We start from the raw sequence: 17,649 nt of genomic DNA, 5'->3' as shown, positions 1-17,649 counted from the left end.
GTTGGTAGTATTATGTATGCTATGGTATGCACACGTCCAGATATTGCTCAATCTGTAAGTGTGGTAAGTAGATACATGTCCAACCCAGGAAAGAGGCATTGGGAAGCTGTCAAGTGGATATTGAGATATTTCAAAGGAGCTTCTGGTGTTGGTCTTACCTTTCGAAAAAGTGGTACAGGTATTTCAATTCTCGGTTATGTGGATTCTGACTATGCAGGAGATCTTGACAGAAGAAGGTCCACAACTGGATACATCTTTACCCTCGTTGGCAGTGCCGTCAGTTGGAAGTCGACTTTGCAGTCAATTGTCGCTTTGTCTACGACAGAAGCAGAATACATGGCAGCAGCGGAGGCGGTAAAGGAAGCTATCTGGTTGAAAAGTTTAGTAGCGGAATTGAGTTTGGTTCAGCTGGAATCAACTCTTAGATGTGATAGTCAGAGTGCTATTCATCTAATGAAAAATCAGAGATTTCATGAGCGCACTAAACACATTGATGTCAGATTTCATTTTATTCGAGATGTTATTGATGAGGGAACTATCAAGGTCGTGAAGGTTATCACAGATGATAATGCTGCAGACATGTTGACCAAGATAGTCCCGCTCGCTAAGTTTGCACACTGCAAGGACTTGGCGGGGGTGTGCATCAACTGATGCAACTCCGAAGAGAACAGTTGCTAGGTGGAGGTGGCATGTTCAACAATGGTTTGATTCTTCTTGTTTCTTACAACGGGGTTGCCCAGTAAGCTTAGAAGTTTTGGCCAGAGTTGTTCACACGCTCGAAACGCAAACCAAGGTGGAGATTGAAAATGTTGGTTTATGTTTAGTTAACAATGGCATGCTGAAAATGTTGGTTTATGTTTAGTCAACAATGGCATGCCAATTGGAAGAGTTGGTGGAAAGAGTTGGTGTGGATGCTAGGAGGAAGCTTCCTCCTTTGATGTCACCCATGACATCAAGAGGAGGTAGTTTGATGTCAGCAATGACATCAAGAGGAGGTCTTTACCTCTATAAATAGATGCACTCCTTCACTTGTAGAAATCATCCCAAAATAATACAATACATTGTAGTGAGTAGAGAGTTAAGAGAGAAATTCTCTTAAGTGTAATTGGGAAATCTCCCCTTCCTTTGTTAATATTAAAAGGACAATTGTTCTCTGGTGGACGTAGGATTATTTTGATCCGAACCACGTTAAATCTTGTGTTCTTTCTTTTACGTTTCCGCTAACAGATTTCATAAACTGCTGAAATGGGGAAGACAAATACTCTCGGGCTTTATCACTACGAAATGTGAGAATAGAAATCCCAAATTGATTTTGAATTTCAGCGTGGAAGGTCTGAATTCCAAGTGCACGTGGAATAATCATCAATGAAACCGACAAAATAGCAGAATCCCAAGGTGGAACTGACCCGACTAGGATCCCAAACATCTGAACGGACTAAAGTAAAAGGTGACTCTGCTCGATTATCAAGGCGTCGAGGGAAATGAGAGCGAGTATGCTTACCGAGCTGATAAGACTCACACTCTAGAGCTAACAAGTGAGATAAACCAGGTACCATTTTCTGAAGTTTTGACAAACTGGGATGTCCCAACTGTTTATGTAATAAATCTGGTCAATTAGTAACAGGACAAGTTATTGAAGGAAGACAAAATGTGAGTCCATGTGATATAGCAAGGATAAGGTAATAAAGTCTGTTTGATTCACGCCCGGTACCAATGATCCGCCCCGTACTGCGTTCCTGTATAAAAACATGGTCATCAAGAAATAAAACAGTGCATTTAAGTGATTTGGCTCAGCGACTAACAACTATAAGATTAAAAGGACTATTGGGAACATAAAGGACTGGATCTAAAGGTAAGGAGGGAAGTGGGCTTGCTTGACCTATTGCGGTTGCTATAGTTTAAGACTCATTGGCCACTGTGACTCTTGGAAGAGATTGAGAATACAAAATAGTAGTGAAAAGGGATTTGTTACCAAAAATATGATCCGATGCACCTGAATCAATGACCCACGACTCGGAGGTTGAAGATTGGGAGACACAACTCACGCTACTACCTGTTTGAACAACAGAAGCAATCTCTGAAGATGTCTGTTTACAATGTTTACATGTTTTGTAATGAAGGAACTCAAAAGAAACCATCTGGGTTGGATTCAATGAATTGGATCTAACAGATTGTGAGTCAAAGGCTTTTGATACGAATGACATTATAATTTCACGCCGGAAAAATAGAAACCCTTCTGAAATCAGTGTTCACGCCGGAAAAATATAAAAGTAGTTGGAATTTGGTGTAACATGGATGGGTAGGCTCGAAATTCCCTTGCGAACAATTTGTCCCAAAGAATTGTTTTTACAAAAAGTGGTTCGAAAGGGCCCCGCGCGCCGACGCGTGACGTCTTCTAATGAAGATATTTTTATGGATTGGTCGCCAGAGGCCGATCTACTTTGTGGTGGTGTTAGTTTTTGCACAATACTGACAAAAAATGGCTTTTTTACGGCGGCAAACATGTGTTTGCCGGGAAAAGACTTCCGGTTGACTGATTTCTCTTCCCGGAGTCGCTAGAATTTATGCATAATAAATCTCTCACGATTGCTCTGATACCATGTGAGAAAGCATGGGAGAAAATATTATTATTGATATTAGTTACTCAATATAATACAAGAGGTCCTATTTATAGCTGTGAGAAGGCACGGGAGAAAATATGATATATTGATATTGTGTTCAATACAATACAAGAGGCCCTTATTTATAGCTATACTAAGAGGTCTTACTACTACTCTTATTCCAATGTGGGATAAGACTACATTATGTACATATCTAACACTCCCCCTCAAGCCGGTGCATACACATCATATGTACCGAGCTTGTTACACATGTAACTAATACGAGAACCAGTAAGAGACTTAGTGAAAATATCTGCTAGTTGATCATTCGACTTTACAAACTTTGTAACAATATCTCCTGAAAGTATTTTTTCTCTGACAAAGTGACAGTCGATCTCAATGTGTTTAGTCCTCTCATGGAACACCGGATTTGACGCAATATGAAGAGCAGCTTGGTTATCACACACTAGTTCCATCCAGCTATATCTCCGAACTTTAACTCCTTGAGCAACTGCTTGACCCAAACTAACTCACACGTTGGCACAGCCATGGCCCAATATTCGGCTTCGGCACTAGATCGAGCAACTACATTCTGTTTCTTGCTCTTCCACGAGACCAAATTTGTGACGACCCGGCCAGTCGTCTCATGAGTTACCGCTCCGTTTTCCCCTATTTTAGCTTCTTTACGCTTCGTTATTCGTGTCTTATGTGATCGGGTTGATTAGTTCGAGTTCGGAGAGGATTTGGTAAGAAATGAGACACTTAGTTTCTTTTAAGGCTTAAGTTGGAAAAGTCAACCGGATGTTGACTTATGTGTTAGAAGGCTCGGAAGTGAGTTCCGACGGTTCGGCTAGCTTCGGGAGGTGATTTGTGACTTAGGAGCGCGATCGGAATGGGTTTTGGAGTTGTAGAGAAGATTTAGGCTTAAATTGGCGAAGTTGATATTTTGGCGGTTCCGGTTGATAGGCGAGATTTTGATATAAAGGTCGGAATGGAATTCCGAGAGTGACAGTAGCTTCATTGTGTCATTTAGGATGTGTGTGCAAAATTTTAGGTCATTCGGACGAGATTTGATAGACTTTTTGATCGAAAGCATAATTTAAGAGTTCTTGGAGTTTTTAGGCTTGAATGCCCTGTTGAATTAGTGATTTGATGTTGTTGTGAGCGTCCTGAGGTTTTGAACAAGTTTGAACGATGTCATGGGATGTGTTGGTACAATTGGTTTGAAGTTCCGGGAGTTCCGGGTAGGTTACGGGATGTTTTAGGCCAAAATCATAGCTGTAGCAGGTCCAGAAGGGTTGCAGGCCTCAGAACCCACCCGCGCGGACCGCACAAAAGGAAGTGTAGCCGCGGTATGTGCGGCGCGGACCGCACAAAATGAAGTGCGGACCGCGGTGGTTCTGTGCGGACCGCGGAGGCTGAGATCTGAGGGGTACTCTATAAATACGAGGTTTTGGGTTTTATTTAATATTTTGACCTAGAGAGCTCGGATTTTGGCGATTTTTCGAAGGTTTTTCAATAAATTCATCGGGGTAAGTGATTCTAACTCAGATTTGGCTAGAGTACATGAATCTATCATTGAATTCATCATTTAATTCATGATTTGGGATGGAATTTGGGAAGAAAATTGTGAAACCTTTCAAAAATATAAAATGATGATTTGAAGGATCAAATGGTATCGGAATTGGATAATTTTGGTATGGTTAGACTCGTGAGGATTCTGAAAATTTAAATTTTACCCGATTCCGAGACGTGGGCCCGGGGCTCGGGTTTTGCTAATCTTGGGATTTTTGATATTTTCGAATATTTTCGCTTGGGTTTTGTTCCCTTAGCATATTGTGACGTATTCGTTCTGATTTTGGATAGATTCGACGCGCGTGGAGCCCAATTCGAGGGGCAAAGGCGTCGCGAGCTAGAGAATTAGCCGGTTCGAGGTGAGTAATGGTTGTAAATGATGTCCTGAGGGTTTGAAACCCCGGATTTGCACATCGTAGTGCTATATTGAGGTGAGACACACGCTGGATGATGAGCGTGGGACCTTTTACTACTGGGGATTGTGACTTGGTCCGTCCCGATTGATGATTTTACCGCGTATTTGACTGAAATTTATTTGTTATCATCATGATTTGAGCTAATTGCCATATTTGGGCTTCGTGCCAACTATTTGTACCCTTCGGGGATTTTTATCACTGTTTTCCTCACTGCTTGACTTATTATTTGAACTCAGTCCTGTTGATATCTACTGTTTTACAAACTCGGCCACTTTTACTCAGATTTGAAACTTAAATGATATTTCTACATCATATTTTGGGCTGAGAACTACTGTTTTACTAATGCCCAAGGGTATTGTGATGATTTTTGGACTGAGTGAGACCGAGGGCCATATGTGAGGATATGCTGAGTGATATGAGGCCGAGGGCCTGAGATACTTTATATGCCACGAGGTGGCTTGAGTGATGTGAGACCGAGTGCAGAGTGATGATGCCACGAGGTGGTTTGATATAGCGCTTGGTCGTAAGGGGCCCTTCCGGAGTCTGCACACCCACAGTGAGCGCGGGTACCCATTATGATCTGAGAGTGAGCCCGAGGGGCTGATACTATTCTGAGTGATTGATACTAAGCCCGAGGGGCTGATACTGTTCTGAGCGATTGATACTGTGCCCGAGGGGCGGATTTCTACTTGTTATTTACCTGTTTTACTTGTTTTAAAAAGGGATATCATTTGATTTCTTCACTGATTTGCTGCTTTAAGTGATTTTACTGCTTGATATGGAATTGCTTTATGTCTTTACGTGTTTTCATACTTTCAACCATTATTTATAATTGTTACTCACTGAGTCGGAGTACTCACATTACTCCTTGCACCATGTGTGCAGATTCAGGCATTGCAGAGTCCGCTCCTGAGTGCTGATTCTCCCAGTCCAGGCAGTGATTCGGAGACTACGAGGTAGCTGTTGGCGTTCGCAGCTCCGTGCCTCCCTTATCTTATCATTTTCATGTTTTTAGAACTATTGTATCGGATTTAGTGTTCAGTAGACTTGTATCCGGATTTCTTAGTTGCTCATGACTTGTGACACCCCGATTTGGGCTGTGTCGGAATGGTTCTTACTGAGGTTATCGTTAATTCCGCAAATTATGGATATTATATCATGCTTTAGAACTATTTATGATATTTAACTGTTTAAAAGAGGTGTTCTGTTTGGTCTGGCTGACCTTGTCTTCACGTGAGGCACCATCACGACCGGGTTAGGGAATTTGGTCATGACAAGTTGGTATCAGAGCCTAGGTTACTTAGGTCTCACGAGTCATAAGCAGGTTTAGTAAAGTCTCGCGGATCGGTACGGAGACGTCTGTATTTATCCTCGAGAGGCTGCAGAACCTTAGGAAAAACTTCATATTCTTGAAATTCTTATCGTGCGAACTTGTTGGTCCGAGTACTAAACTTCTGTTATTCCATTCTCTCACAGATGGTGAGGACGCGAGCTACCGGACGAGGTGGACGACCACCAGTGCCACCCACTGAGGCCACCAGAGGCCGTGGACGCGGTCGTGGTCGTGGCAGAGGCAGAGCAGTGAGGGCAGCACTTGTAGATCCACCAGCTGCCCTAGCTCCGGATCAGGCTCTAGCTATGGATGCTCCAGCAGCACCAGTTCAGGCACCAGCTGTGCCCATCGTGATTCCGGGTCTTCAGGAGGCCTTGGCACAGATCTTATCAGTTTGCACTGGCTTGGCTCAGGCAGTTTCAGCCACTACAGCAGCAGCTACTTCACGGGCCGGGGGAGGCAATCAGACCCCCGCTGCTCGCACACCTGAGCAGGTAGCGCAGGGACTACAGACACTGGGGGCACCTCCAGCTCAGCCGGTTGCACCAGCTCAAGAGTTTGTTGTGTCAGTTATGCCGGATGATAAGCAGCGTCGTCTTGAGAGGTTTGGTAGACTCCAGCCTCCGTCATTCAGTGGTGCTGAGGGTGAGGATGCCCAGGGTTTTCTTGATAAGTGTTAGCGGATGCTCCGTACAGCAGGGATTCTTGAGACTAGTGGTGTGGCATTTACCACCTTTCAATTTACTGGGGCTGCCTTCACATGGTGGGAGGCGTATGAGAGGCGTAGGCCGGTTGGAGCAGCGCCCCTTACTTGGCATGAGTTCTCCACTCTCTTCTTGGAGAAGTATGTACCGCAGGTCTCGCAGAGAGGAGCTGCGTAGGCAGTTTGAGTGGTTGCGACAGGGAGATATGACTGTGTCACAGTATGAGTCGAGGTTTTCTGAGTTGGCTCGTCATGCCGTTTGGATGGTCCCGACAGATCGTGAGAGGATCAGGAGATTTGTTGATGGCCTTAACTACCATCTCCGTATTCTGATGACTAAGAGAGAGAGTGTTCGGTGCTACGTTCGAGGAGGTGGTTGATATTGCTCGCGAGATTGAGACGGTTCGCCGTCAGGATCGGGAGGAGAGGGAGGCCAAGAGGCCAAGAGGATCTGGCAGTTACAGTGGTGCTCCTTCGAGGGGCCAGTTCCAGCATGGTAGAGGTCGTTCTTTCAGGCCTGCTCAGTCAGCCCGCCCAGGTTATCGTGGGGCATCTACGGGTCATGGTTATCACGGTACTCAGCAGGGCCAGTCATCACTTAGTGCCCTCCCAGCTCAGAGTTCATCTCGTGCCCCGTCAGCTCAAGGTTCTTCTATGCCGAGTGCATCAGCTAGTCACTCCGGCGCGAGGGGTTCCCTTCAGTCCCCTTCTCCGGCACCTGGGAGCTGTTTTGAGTGTGGAGAGTTTGGACATGTGTGGAGGCAGTGTCCTCGTCGTATTGCTAGTTCATCTCAGCAGAGGGGTCAGCCCTCGACTTCTGCTCCAGTTACTTCACCACCCGCCCAGCCAGCTAGGGGTGGAGGTCAGGCAGCCAGGGGTCGCCCCAGAGGGGGAGGTCGATCAGGGGGCGGTCAGGCCCGTTTCTATGCACTCCCGGGTAGGCCAAATGCTATCATTACAGGTATTGTTTCAGTCTGCTACAGAGATGCCTCTGTATTATTTGATCCCGATTTCACCTTTTCCTATGTGTCATCATACTTTGCTCGTTATTTGGGTACGCCCCGTGAGTTTCTTGCTTTACCTGTTCATGTATCTACCCCGGTAGGCGATATTGTTGTTGTAGACCATGTGTACCGGTCATGTGTGGTGACTATTGGGGGTCTGGAGACCCGAGTAGATCTATTGCTATTGAGCATGGTGGATTTTGACGTCATTTTGGGCATGGATTGGCTATCTCCGTGTCGTGCTATTCTAGACTGTCATGCTAAGACAGTCACTTTGGCTATGCCGGGTGTACCGCGGATCGAGTGGCGTGGTGTGACTGATTATGTTCCTAGTAGAGTGATATCTTTCTTGAAGGCCCAACGTATGGTTAGGAAGGGTTGTCTTTCATATCTAGCGTTTGTGGGGGATGTTGGAGCTGAGACTCCTAATATCGATTCTGTCCCAGTTGTGAGGGATTTTCCCGATGTGTTTCCTGCAGACCTGTCGGGCATGCCACCGGACAGGGATATTGATTTTGGTATTGACCTAGAGCCGGGCACTCAGCCCATTTCTATTCCTCCATATCGTATGGCACCAGCAGAGTTGAAGGAATTGAAAGAACAGCTTTAGGAACTCCTAGATAAGGGGTTCATTCGGCCTAGTGTGTCACCTTGGGGTGCACCGGTTTTGTTTGTGAAGAAGAAGGATGGCACGATGAGAATGTGCATTGATTATAGGCAATTGAACGAAGTAACAATTAAGAACAAGTATCCTTTGCCTCGCATTGATGATTTATTTGATCAGCTTCAGGAAGCGAGAGTGTTCTCCAAGATTGATCTCCGTTCCGATTATCACCAGTTGAAGATCAGGGATTCAGATATTCTTAAGACTGTCTTCAGGACCAAATATGGTCATTATGAGTTCCTTGTGATATCTTTCGGGCTAACCAATGCCCTAGCATCATTCATGCACTTGATGAACAGCGTGTTCCGGCCTTATCTGGATTCGTTCGTTATTGTATTCATTGATGATATTTTGGTGTACTCGCGTAGTCAGGAGGAGCACGCGGAGCATTTGAGAGTTGTGTTGCAGAAATGGAGGGAGGAGAAGCTTTATGCAAAATTCTCCAAGTGTGAGTTTTGGCTCAGTTCAGTGGCTTTCTTGGGACACGTGGTGTCCAGCGAGGGTATTCAGGTTGATCAAAAGAAGATAGAGGCAGTTCAGAGTTGGCCCAGACCGTCCTCAGCCACAGAAATTCATAGCTTTCTTGGGTTGGCCGGCTATTATTGCCGGTTTGTTCAGGGATTTTCGTCTATCGCATCGCCCTTGACCAAGTTGACTCAGAAGGGTGTTTCATTTGTAAGGTCGGACGAGTGTGAGGAGAGCTTTCAGAAGCTCAAAACAGCTTTGACCACAGCTCCAATGTTGGTTTTGCCATCAGCTTCAGGTTCATATACCGTGTATTGTGATGCTTCGAGAGTTGGGATTGGTTGTGTATTGATGCAGGAGGGTAGAGTTATTGCTTATGCTTCTCGTCAGTTGAAGCCCCATGAGAAGAACTACCCCGTTCATGATTTGGAGTTGGCTGCTATAGTTCATGCATTGAAGATTTGGAGGCACGCGTATCTTGTGAGGTATTCACTGATCATCGTAGTCTTCAGCATTTGTTCAAGCAAAAGGATCTTAATTTGAGGCAACGAAGATGGTTGGAGTTGCTTAAGGATTATGATATCACCATATTGTACCATCCGGGAAAGGCCAATGTGGTGGCCGATGCTTTGAGCGGAAAGGCAGTGAGTATGGGAGTTTGGCATACATTCCAGTTGGGGAGAGACCTCTGGCAGTTGATGTTCAGGCCTTGGCCAATCGGTTCGTAAGATTGGACATTTCGGAGCCCAATCGGGTGTTGGCATGTGTGGTTTCTCGGTCTTCCTTATATGATCGTATCAGAGAGCGCCAGTATGATGATCCGCATTTGCTTGTCCTTAAGGACAGAGTTCAGCATGATGATGCCAGAGATGTGACCATCGGTGATGATGGGGTGTTGAGGATGCAGGGCCGGATTTGTGTGCCCAATGTGGATGGGCTTCGGGAGTTGATTCTGGAAAAGGCCCATAGCTCGCAGTATTCCATTCATCCGGGTGCCGCGAAGATGTATCAGGATTTGAGGCAGCACTATTGGTGGAGAAGAATGAAGAAAGATATAGTGGGATTTGTAGCTCGGTGTCTCAATTGTCAGCAGGTAAAATATGAGTATTAGAGACCGGGTGGCTTGCTTCAGCAGATGGTTATTCCCGAGTGGAAATGGGAGAGGATCACTATGGACTTTGTGGTTGGACTTCCTCGGACTTTGAAGAATTTTGATGCTATTTGGGTGATTATGGATCGGCTGACCAAGTCCGCGCACTTCATCCCTGTGTGTACTACCTATTCTTCAGAGCGGTTGGCAGGGATTTATATCCGGGAGATTGTTCGGTTGCATGGTGTTCCGGTTTCCATCATCTTAGATAGAGGTACTCAGTTTACTTCCCAGTTTTGGAAATCTGTTCAGCGAGAGTTGGGTACTCAGGTGGAGTTGAGCACAGCTTTTCATCCTCAGACGGACGGACAGTCCGAGCGTACGATTCAGATATTGGAGGACATGTTGCGTGCTTATGTTATTGACTTTGGAGGTTCATGGGATGAGTTTTTACCGCTTGCAGAGTTTGCTTACAACAACAGCTACCAGTCGAGTATTCAGATGGCTCCGTATGAGGCTTTGTACGGGAGGCGGTGTAGATCTCCAGTTGGTTGGTTCGAGCCCGGCGAGACTAGACTATTGGGGACAGATTTGGTTCAGGATGCCTTAGAGAAGGTGAAGGTGATTCAGGAGAGGCTTCGTACAGCGCAGTCGCGTCAGAAGAGTTATGTGGACCGGAAGGTTCGAGATGTGTCCTACATGGTCGGTGAGAAGGTCTTGCTGAAGGTTTCGCCCATGAAGGGTGTTATGAGGGTTGAGAAGAAAGGGAAGTTGAGTCCGCGGTTCATTGGGCCTTTTGAGGTGCTTCGGAGGATTGGGAAGGTGGCTTATGAGCTTGCTTTGCCACCCAGCTTGTCGAGTGTGCATCCGGTATTTCATATTTCTATGCTCCGGAAGTATATTGGGGATCCGTCTCATGTTTTGGACTTCAGCACGGTTCAGTTGGATGATGATTTGACCTATGATGTGGAGCCAGTAGCTATTTTGGGTCGTCAGGTTCGGGAGTTGAGGTCAAAGAATATAGCTTCAGTGAAAGTGCAGTGGAGAGGTCGGCCCGTGGAGGAGGCTACCTGGGAGGCCGAACGGGAGATGCGGAGCAGATATCCTCACCTGTTTGAGGCTTCAGGTATGTTTCTTGACTCGTTCGAGGACGAACGTTTGTTTAAGTTGGGGAGGATGTGACGACCCGGTCAGTCGTCTCATGAGTTACCGCTCTGTTTTCCCCTATTTTAGCTTCTTTACGCTTCGTTATCCGTGTTTTATGTGATCGGGTTGATTAGTTCGAGTTCGGAGAGGATTTGGTAAGAAATGAGACAGTTTCTTTTAAGAAGGCTTAAGTTGGAAAAGTCAACCGGATGTTGACTTATGTGTGAGAAGGCTCGGAAGTGAGTTCCGATGGTTCGGCTAGCTTCGGGAGGTGATTGTGACTTAGGAGCGCGATCGGAATGGGTTTTGGAGTTGTAGAGAAGATTTAGGCTTAAATTGGCTAAGTTGATATTTTGGCGGTTCCGGTTGATAGGCGAGATTTTGATATAGGGGTCGGAATGGAATTCCGAGAGAGACAGTAGCTTCGCTGTGTCATTTGGGATGTGTGTGCAAAATTTAGGTCATTCGGACGAGATTTGATAGACTTTTTGATCGAAAGCATAATTTAAGAGTTTTTGGAGTTCTTAGGCTTGAATCCCCTGTTAAATTAGTGATTTGATGTTGTTGCGAGCGTCCCGAGGTTTTGAACAAGTTTGAACGATGTCATGGGATGTGTTGGTACAATTGGTTTGAAGTTCCGGGAGTTCTGGGTAGGTTACGGGATGTTTTAGGCCAAAATTATAGCTGTAGCAGGTCCAGAAGGGTTGCAGGCCTCAGAACCCACCCGCGCGGACCGCACAAAAGGAAGTGTAGCCGCGGTATGTGCGGCGCGGACCGCACAAAATGAAGTGCGGACCGCGGTGGTTCTGTGCGGACCGCGGAGGCTGAGATCTGAGGGGTACTCTATAAATACGAGGTTTTGGGTTTTATTTAATATTTTGACCTAGAGAGCTCGGATTTTGGCGATTTTTCGAAGGTTTTTCAAGAAATTCATCGGGGTAAGTGATTCTAACTCAGATTTGGCTAGAGTACATGAATCTATCATTGAATTCATCATTTAATTCATGATTTGGGATGGAATTTGGGAAGAAAATTGTGAAACCTTTCAAAAATAAAAAATGATGATTTGAAGGATCAAATGGTATCGGAATTGGATAATTTTGGTATGGTTAGACTCGTGAGGATTCTGAAAATTTAAATTTTACCCGATTCCAAGACGTGGGCCCGGGGCTCGGGTTTTGCTAATCTTGGGATTTTTGATATTTTCGAATGTTTTCGCTTGGGCTCTGTTCCCTTAGCATATTGTGACGTATTCGTTCTGATTTTGGATAGATTCGACGCGCGTGGAGCCCAATTCGAGGGGCAAAGGCGTCGCGAGCTAGAGAATTAGCCGGTTCGAGGTGAGTAATGGTTGTAAATGATGTCCTGAAGGTTTGAAATCCCGGATTTGCACATCGTAATGCTATATTGAGGTGAGACACGCGCTGGATGATGAGCGTGGGACCTTTTACTACTGGGGATTGTGACTTGGTCCGTCCCGATTGATGATTTTACCGCGTATTTGACTGAAACTTATTTGTTATCATCATGATTTAAGCTAATTGCCATATTTGGGCTTCGTGCCAACTATTTGTACCCTTCGAGGATTTTTATCACTGTTTTCCTTACTGCTTGACTTATTATTTGAACTCAGTCCTGCTGATATCTACTATTTTACAAACTCAGCCACTGTTACTCAGATTTGAAACTTAAATGATATTTCTACATCATGTTTTGGGATGAGAACTACTGTTTTACTAAAGCCCAAGGGTATTGTGATGATTTTTGGACCGAGTGAGGCCGAGGGCCATATGTGAGGATATGCTGAGTGATATGAGGCCGAGGGCCTGAGATATTTTATATGCCACGAGGTGGCTTGAGTGATGTGAGGTCGAGTGCCGAGTGAAGATGCCACGAGGTGGCTTGATATAGCGCTTGGGCCGTAAGGGGCCCCTCTGGAGTCTGCACACCCACAGTGAGCGCGGGTACCCATTATGATCTGAGAGTGAGCCCGAAGGGCTGATACTGTTCTGAGTGATTGATACTGAGCCCGAGGGGCTGATATTGTTCTGAGCGATTGATACTGTGCCCGAGGGGCAGATTTCTACTTGTTATTTACCTGTTAAATTACCTGTTTTACTTGTTTTAAAAAGGGATATCATTTGATTTCTTCACTGATTTGCTGCTTTAAGTGATTTAACTGCTTGATATGGAATTGCTTTGTGCCTTTACATGTTTTCATACTTTCAGCCGTTATTTATAATTGTTACTCACTGAGTCGGAGTACTCACATTACTCCCTGCACCATGTGTGCAGATTCAGGCATCGCAGAGTTCGCTTCTGAGTGTTGATTCTCCCAGTCCAGGCAGTGATTCGGAGACTACGAGGTAGTTGTTGGCGTTCCCAGCCCCGTGTCTCCCTTATCTTTTCATTTTCATGTTTTTAGAACTATTGTATCGAATTTAGTGTTGAGTAGACTTGTATCCGGATTTCTTAGTTGCTCATGACTTGTGACATCGCGGTTTGGGCTGTGTAGGAATGGTTCTTACTGAGGTTATCGTTAATTCCGCAAATTATGGATATTATATCATGCTTTAGAACTATTTATGATATTTAACTGTTTAAAAGAGGTGTTCTGTTTGGTCTGGCTGGCCTTGTCTTCACGAGAGGCGCCATCACATTCGGGTTCGGGAATTGGGTCGTGACAAAATTACCTCCTACTAGAACACAATATCCAAATGTATATCGTCTATGAAAAGGTGATCCTGCCCAATCAACATCTGGGTACCCAACAATTTGCTTGTGGCCTCGATCTTCGAATAGTAATCCTTTGTCTGGAGCTGACTTTATATACCGAAGAATACGAACAGCTGCATCCCAGTGACTATCATAGGGAAAATCCATACACTGACTTACAACACTCACCGGAAAAGCAATGTTAGGTCTAGTCACTGTGAGGTAACTCAATTTTCCAACCAACCTCTTATATCTCGTAGGGTCTCTAAGAGGCTCCCCCTGTCCAGGCAGAAGCTTAGCGTTCGGATCCATAGGAGAGTCAATAGGTCTGCAACCCATCATTCCAGTCTCCTCAAGAATGTCTAAGGCATACTTCCGCTGTGAAATAACAACACCTGAGCTAGACTGAGCGACCTCAATACCTAGAAAATACTTCAATCTGCCCAAATCCTTAGTCTGGATGTGCTGAAAGAGATGCTGCTTCAGATTAGTAATATCATCCTGATCCTTGCCAGTAATAATAATATCAACATAAACCACCAGATAAATACACGGATTAGGAGTATAATGCCGATAAAACACAGAGTGATCAGCCTCACTACGAGTCATGCCGAACTCCCGAATAATTATGTTGAACTTACCAAACCAGGCTCGAGGGGACTGTTTCAAACCATATAGTGACTTGCGCAATCTGCATACACAACCACTAAACTCCCCTGCGCAACAAAACCAGGCAGTTGCTCCATATAAACTTCCTCGTCAAGATCACCGTGGAGAAGCATTCTTAATGTCTAACTGATAAAGAGGCCAATGACGTGCAGCAGCCATGGACAAAAAAAGACGAACAGACGGGAGAGAAAGTATCATTATAATCAAGCCCAAAAATTGAGTATATCCTTTTGCAACAAGACGAGCCTTAAGCCGATCAACATGGCCATCCGGACCGACTTTGACTGCATAAACCCTACGACAACCAACAATAGACTTACCTGCACGAAGAGAAACAAGCTCCTAAGTGCCACTCGCATGTAAAGCAGACATCTCGTCAATCATAGCCTGTCGCCATCCAGGATGAGATAGTGCCTCACCTGTAGTCTTAGGAATAGAAACAATGGACAAAGAAGATATAAAAGCATAATGAGATGACGACAGACGATGATAACTTAGACCAACATAGTGGGGATTAGGATTAAGTGTGGACCGTACACCTTTGCGGAGTGCAATTGATTGACCAAGAGGAGACAAGTCCGCAGTAGGTGCAGAACCTGATGCAGGACGTGAATCACCTGGGCATGATGCTGGATGTGGACGACGATGATAAGTCAAGAGTGGCGGAGCTACAGAAGGTTGAACTGGATTATGTGGAGGAACTGGAACTATAGGTGATGGAACTGGAGCTATAGATGGTGGAACGGGAGCTATAGATGGTGGAGCTGGAGATGTAGAGGAAGATGGATGGGAGATAGTGACTGAATCTCCAAAAGAAGAGACTGGTAGTACCTCAGAAATATCTAAGTGATTACCTAGACCTGTGAAGTATGATTGGGTTTCAAAAAAGGTAACATCAGCGGACATAAGGTACCGCTGGAGGTCAAGAGAATAGCATCGATACCCCTTTTGTGTTCTCGAGAAACCAAGAAATACGCACTTAAGAGCATGGGGAGCTAACTTATCTGTTCCTGGAGTAAGGTTATGGACAAAACAAGTGCTTCCAAAGACACGGGGTGGAAGAGAGAACAAAGGTAAGTGGGGAAGCATGACAGAGAATGGAACTTGGTTCTGGATAGCTGAAGATGGCATACGATTAATAAGATAGCAAGATGTAAGAACTGCATCCCCCCAAAAACGCAACGGAGCATGAGATTGTATGAGTAGGGCTTGAGCAGTTTCAATAAGATGTCTATTCTTTCTTTCAGCTACCTAAGAGCACGGGGAGCTAACTTATCTGTTCCTGGAGTAAGGTTATGGACAAAACAAGTGCTTCCAAAGACACGGGGTGGAAGAGAGAACAAAGGTAAGTGGGGAAGCATGACAGAGAATGGAACTTGGTTCTGGATAGCTGAAGATGGCATACGATTAATAAGATAGCAAGATGTAAGAACTGCATCCCCCCAAAAACGCAACGGAGCATGAGATTGTATGAGTAGGGCTTGAGCAGTTTCAATAAGATGTCTATTCTTTCTTTCAGCTACCCCCATTTTGTTGAGATGTGTACGGACAAGATGTTTGATGAATAATCCCATGAGATTTCATAAACTGCTGAAATGGGGAAGACAAATACTCACGGGCATTATCACTACGAAATGTGCGAATAGAAACCCCAAATTGATTTTGAATTTCAGCGTATTTCAGCGTAAAAGGTCTGGAAAATAGAAAACAACTCAGATCGATTTTTTATCAAAAATATCCAGGTGCACCGAGAATAGTCATCAATGAAACTGACAAAGTAGCGGAATCCTAATGTAGAACTGACCCGACTAGGACCCCAAACATCTGAATGGACTAAAGTAAAAGGTGACTCTGCTCGATTATTAATACGTCGAGGGAAATGAGAGCGAGTATGCTTACCGAGCTGACATGACTCAAACTCTAGAGCTGACAAGTGAGATAAACCAGGTACCATTTTCTGAAGTTTTGACAAACTGGGATGTCCCAACCGTTTATGTAATAAAGCTGGTGAATCAATAACAGGACAAGTTGGTAATGGAAGACAAGATGTGAGTCCATGTGATTTAGCAAGGATAAGGTAATAAAATTCATTTGATTCACGCCCAGTACCAATGATCCTCCTTGTACTGCGTTCTTGTATAAAAACATGATCATCAAGAAATAAAACGGCACATTTAAGTGATTTGGCTGGGCGACTAACAGCTATGAGATTAAAAGGACTATTAGGGACACAAAGAACTGAATCTAAAGGTAAGGAAGGAATTGGGCTTGCTTGACCTATTGCAGTTGCCATGGTTTGAGACTCATTGGCCATTGTGACTCTTGGAAGAGATTGAGAATATGAAATAGTAGTGAAAAGAGATTTGTTACCTAAAATATGATCCGATGCACCTGAATCAATGACCCAAGACTCAAAGGATGAAGATTGAGAGACACAAGTCACGTTATTACCTATTTGAACAACGGAAGCTATCTCAGAAGATGTCTGGTTACCTGCTTTGTACTGAAGAAACTCAAAATAATCTGCTAAAGAAACCATCCGACTATTCGAAGTATCGGTTCCTATGTCGCTACAATTAACAGTAGTAGGGTTAACTTGAAATAGTGGAAATTAGTAACTCCTTTGGGAAAACTGAAGAAATCGTTAAGAAAACACTGTTTCTGCGCCGGAAACTTAACATTGTTCTGCGTGGAAAACACTGTTCACGCCAGAAATACTGTAGCAGCCGGAAAAAATTCAAAGTGGTCGGAATAAAATAAAAACAGTAGGGGTAGGATCCGAATTACCAGATGACCCAACTGTTCTGAAGAACTTTTTCAAAAAATGGCCGGCAGTCCACTTCTGAAATCACTGTTCACGTCAGAAAAATATAAAAGTGATCGGAATTTGGTGTAACCTGGATGGGTAGGCTCGGAATTGCAAGGGGAACAATCTATCCTGAAGAGTCGTCGCCAAAAAATGGCCGCAAGGTAGCCCATGCGACGTCGGAACTTCGCCGGAAAAGTTTCTTCCGACAGCTAAAGTACCGCCGGAGATTTTCACTGGGGTTTGGTCACGGGGCAGTGACTACTCTTGTGGTAGTGTTGGATTTTGCACAACACTGACCGAGGCAAAGCAGACGCAAAACAACGAAAAAAATCGCCGGAAAAAAGGGTTCCGGTGACTGATTTCACTTCCCGGAATCGCTGGAATTTATGCACAGCGATAAATCTCTCACGATAGCTCTGATACCATGTGAGAAGGCACGGGAGAAAATATGATATATTGA

General features: G+C 44.8%; 1 protein-coding gene across 6 annotated transcripts in view; it reads right to left on the bottom strand.

The window, feature by feature from the left end:
* The window catches only part of LOC107780392 (BTB/POZ domain-containing protein FBL11), a 55,323-nt gene that overhangs the window by 22,080 nt on the left and 15,594 nt on the right, over positions 1–17,649 (bottom strand). The gene's annotated exons all lie outside the window — the stretch shown is intronic.

This window comes from Nicotiana tabacum, chromosome 5, assembly GCF_000715075.1.
Source record: "Nicotiana tabacum cultivar K326 chromosome 5, ASM71507v2, whole genome shotgun sequence".
NCBI lineage: Eukaryota > Viridiplantae > Streptophyta > Magnoliopsida > Solanales > Solanaceae > Nicotiana > Nicotiana tabacum.
The sequence above is the reverse complement of the archived record's forward strand: the minus strand, read 5'-3'. Positions and strand labels throughout refer to the sequence as shown.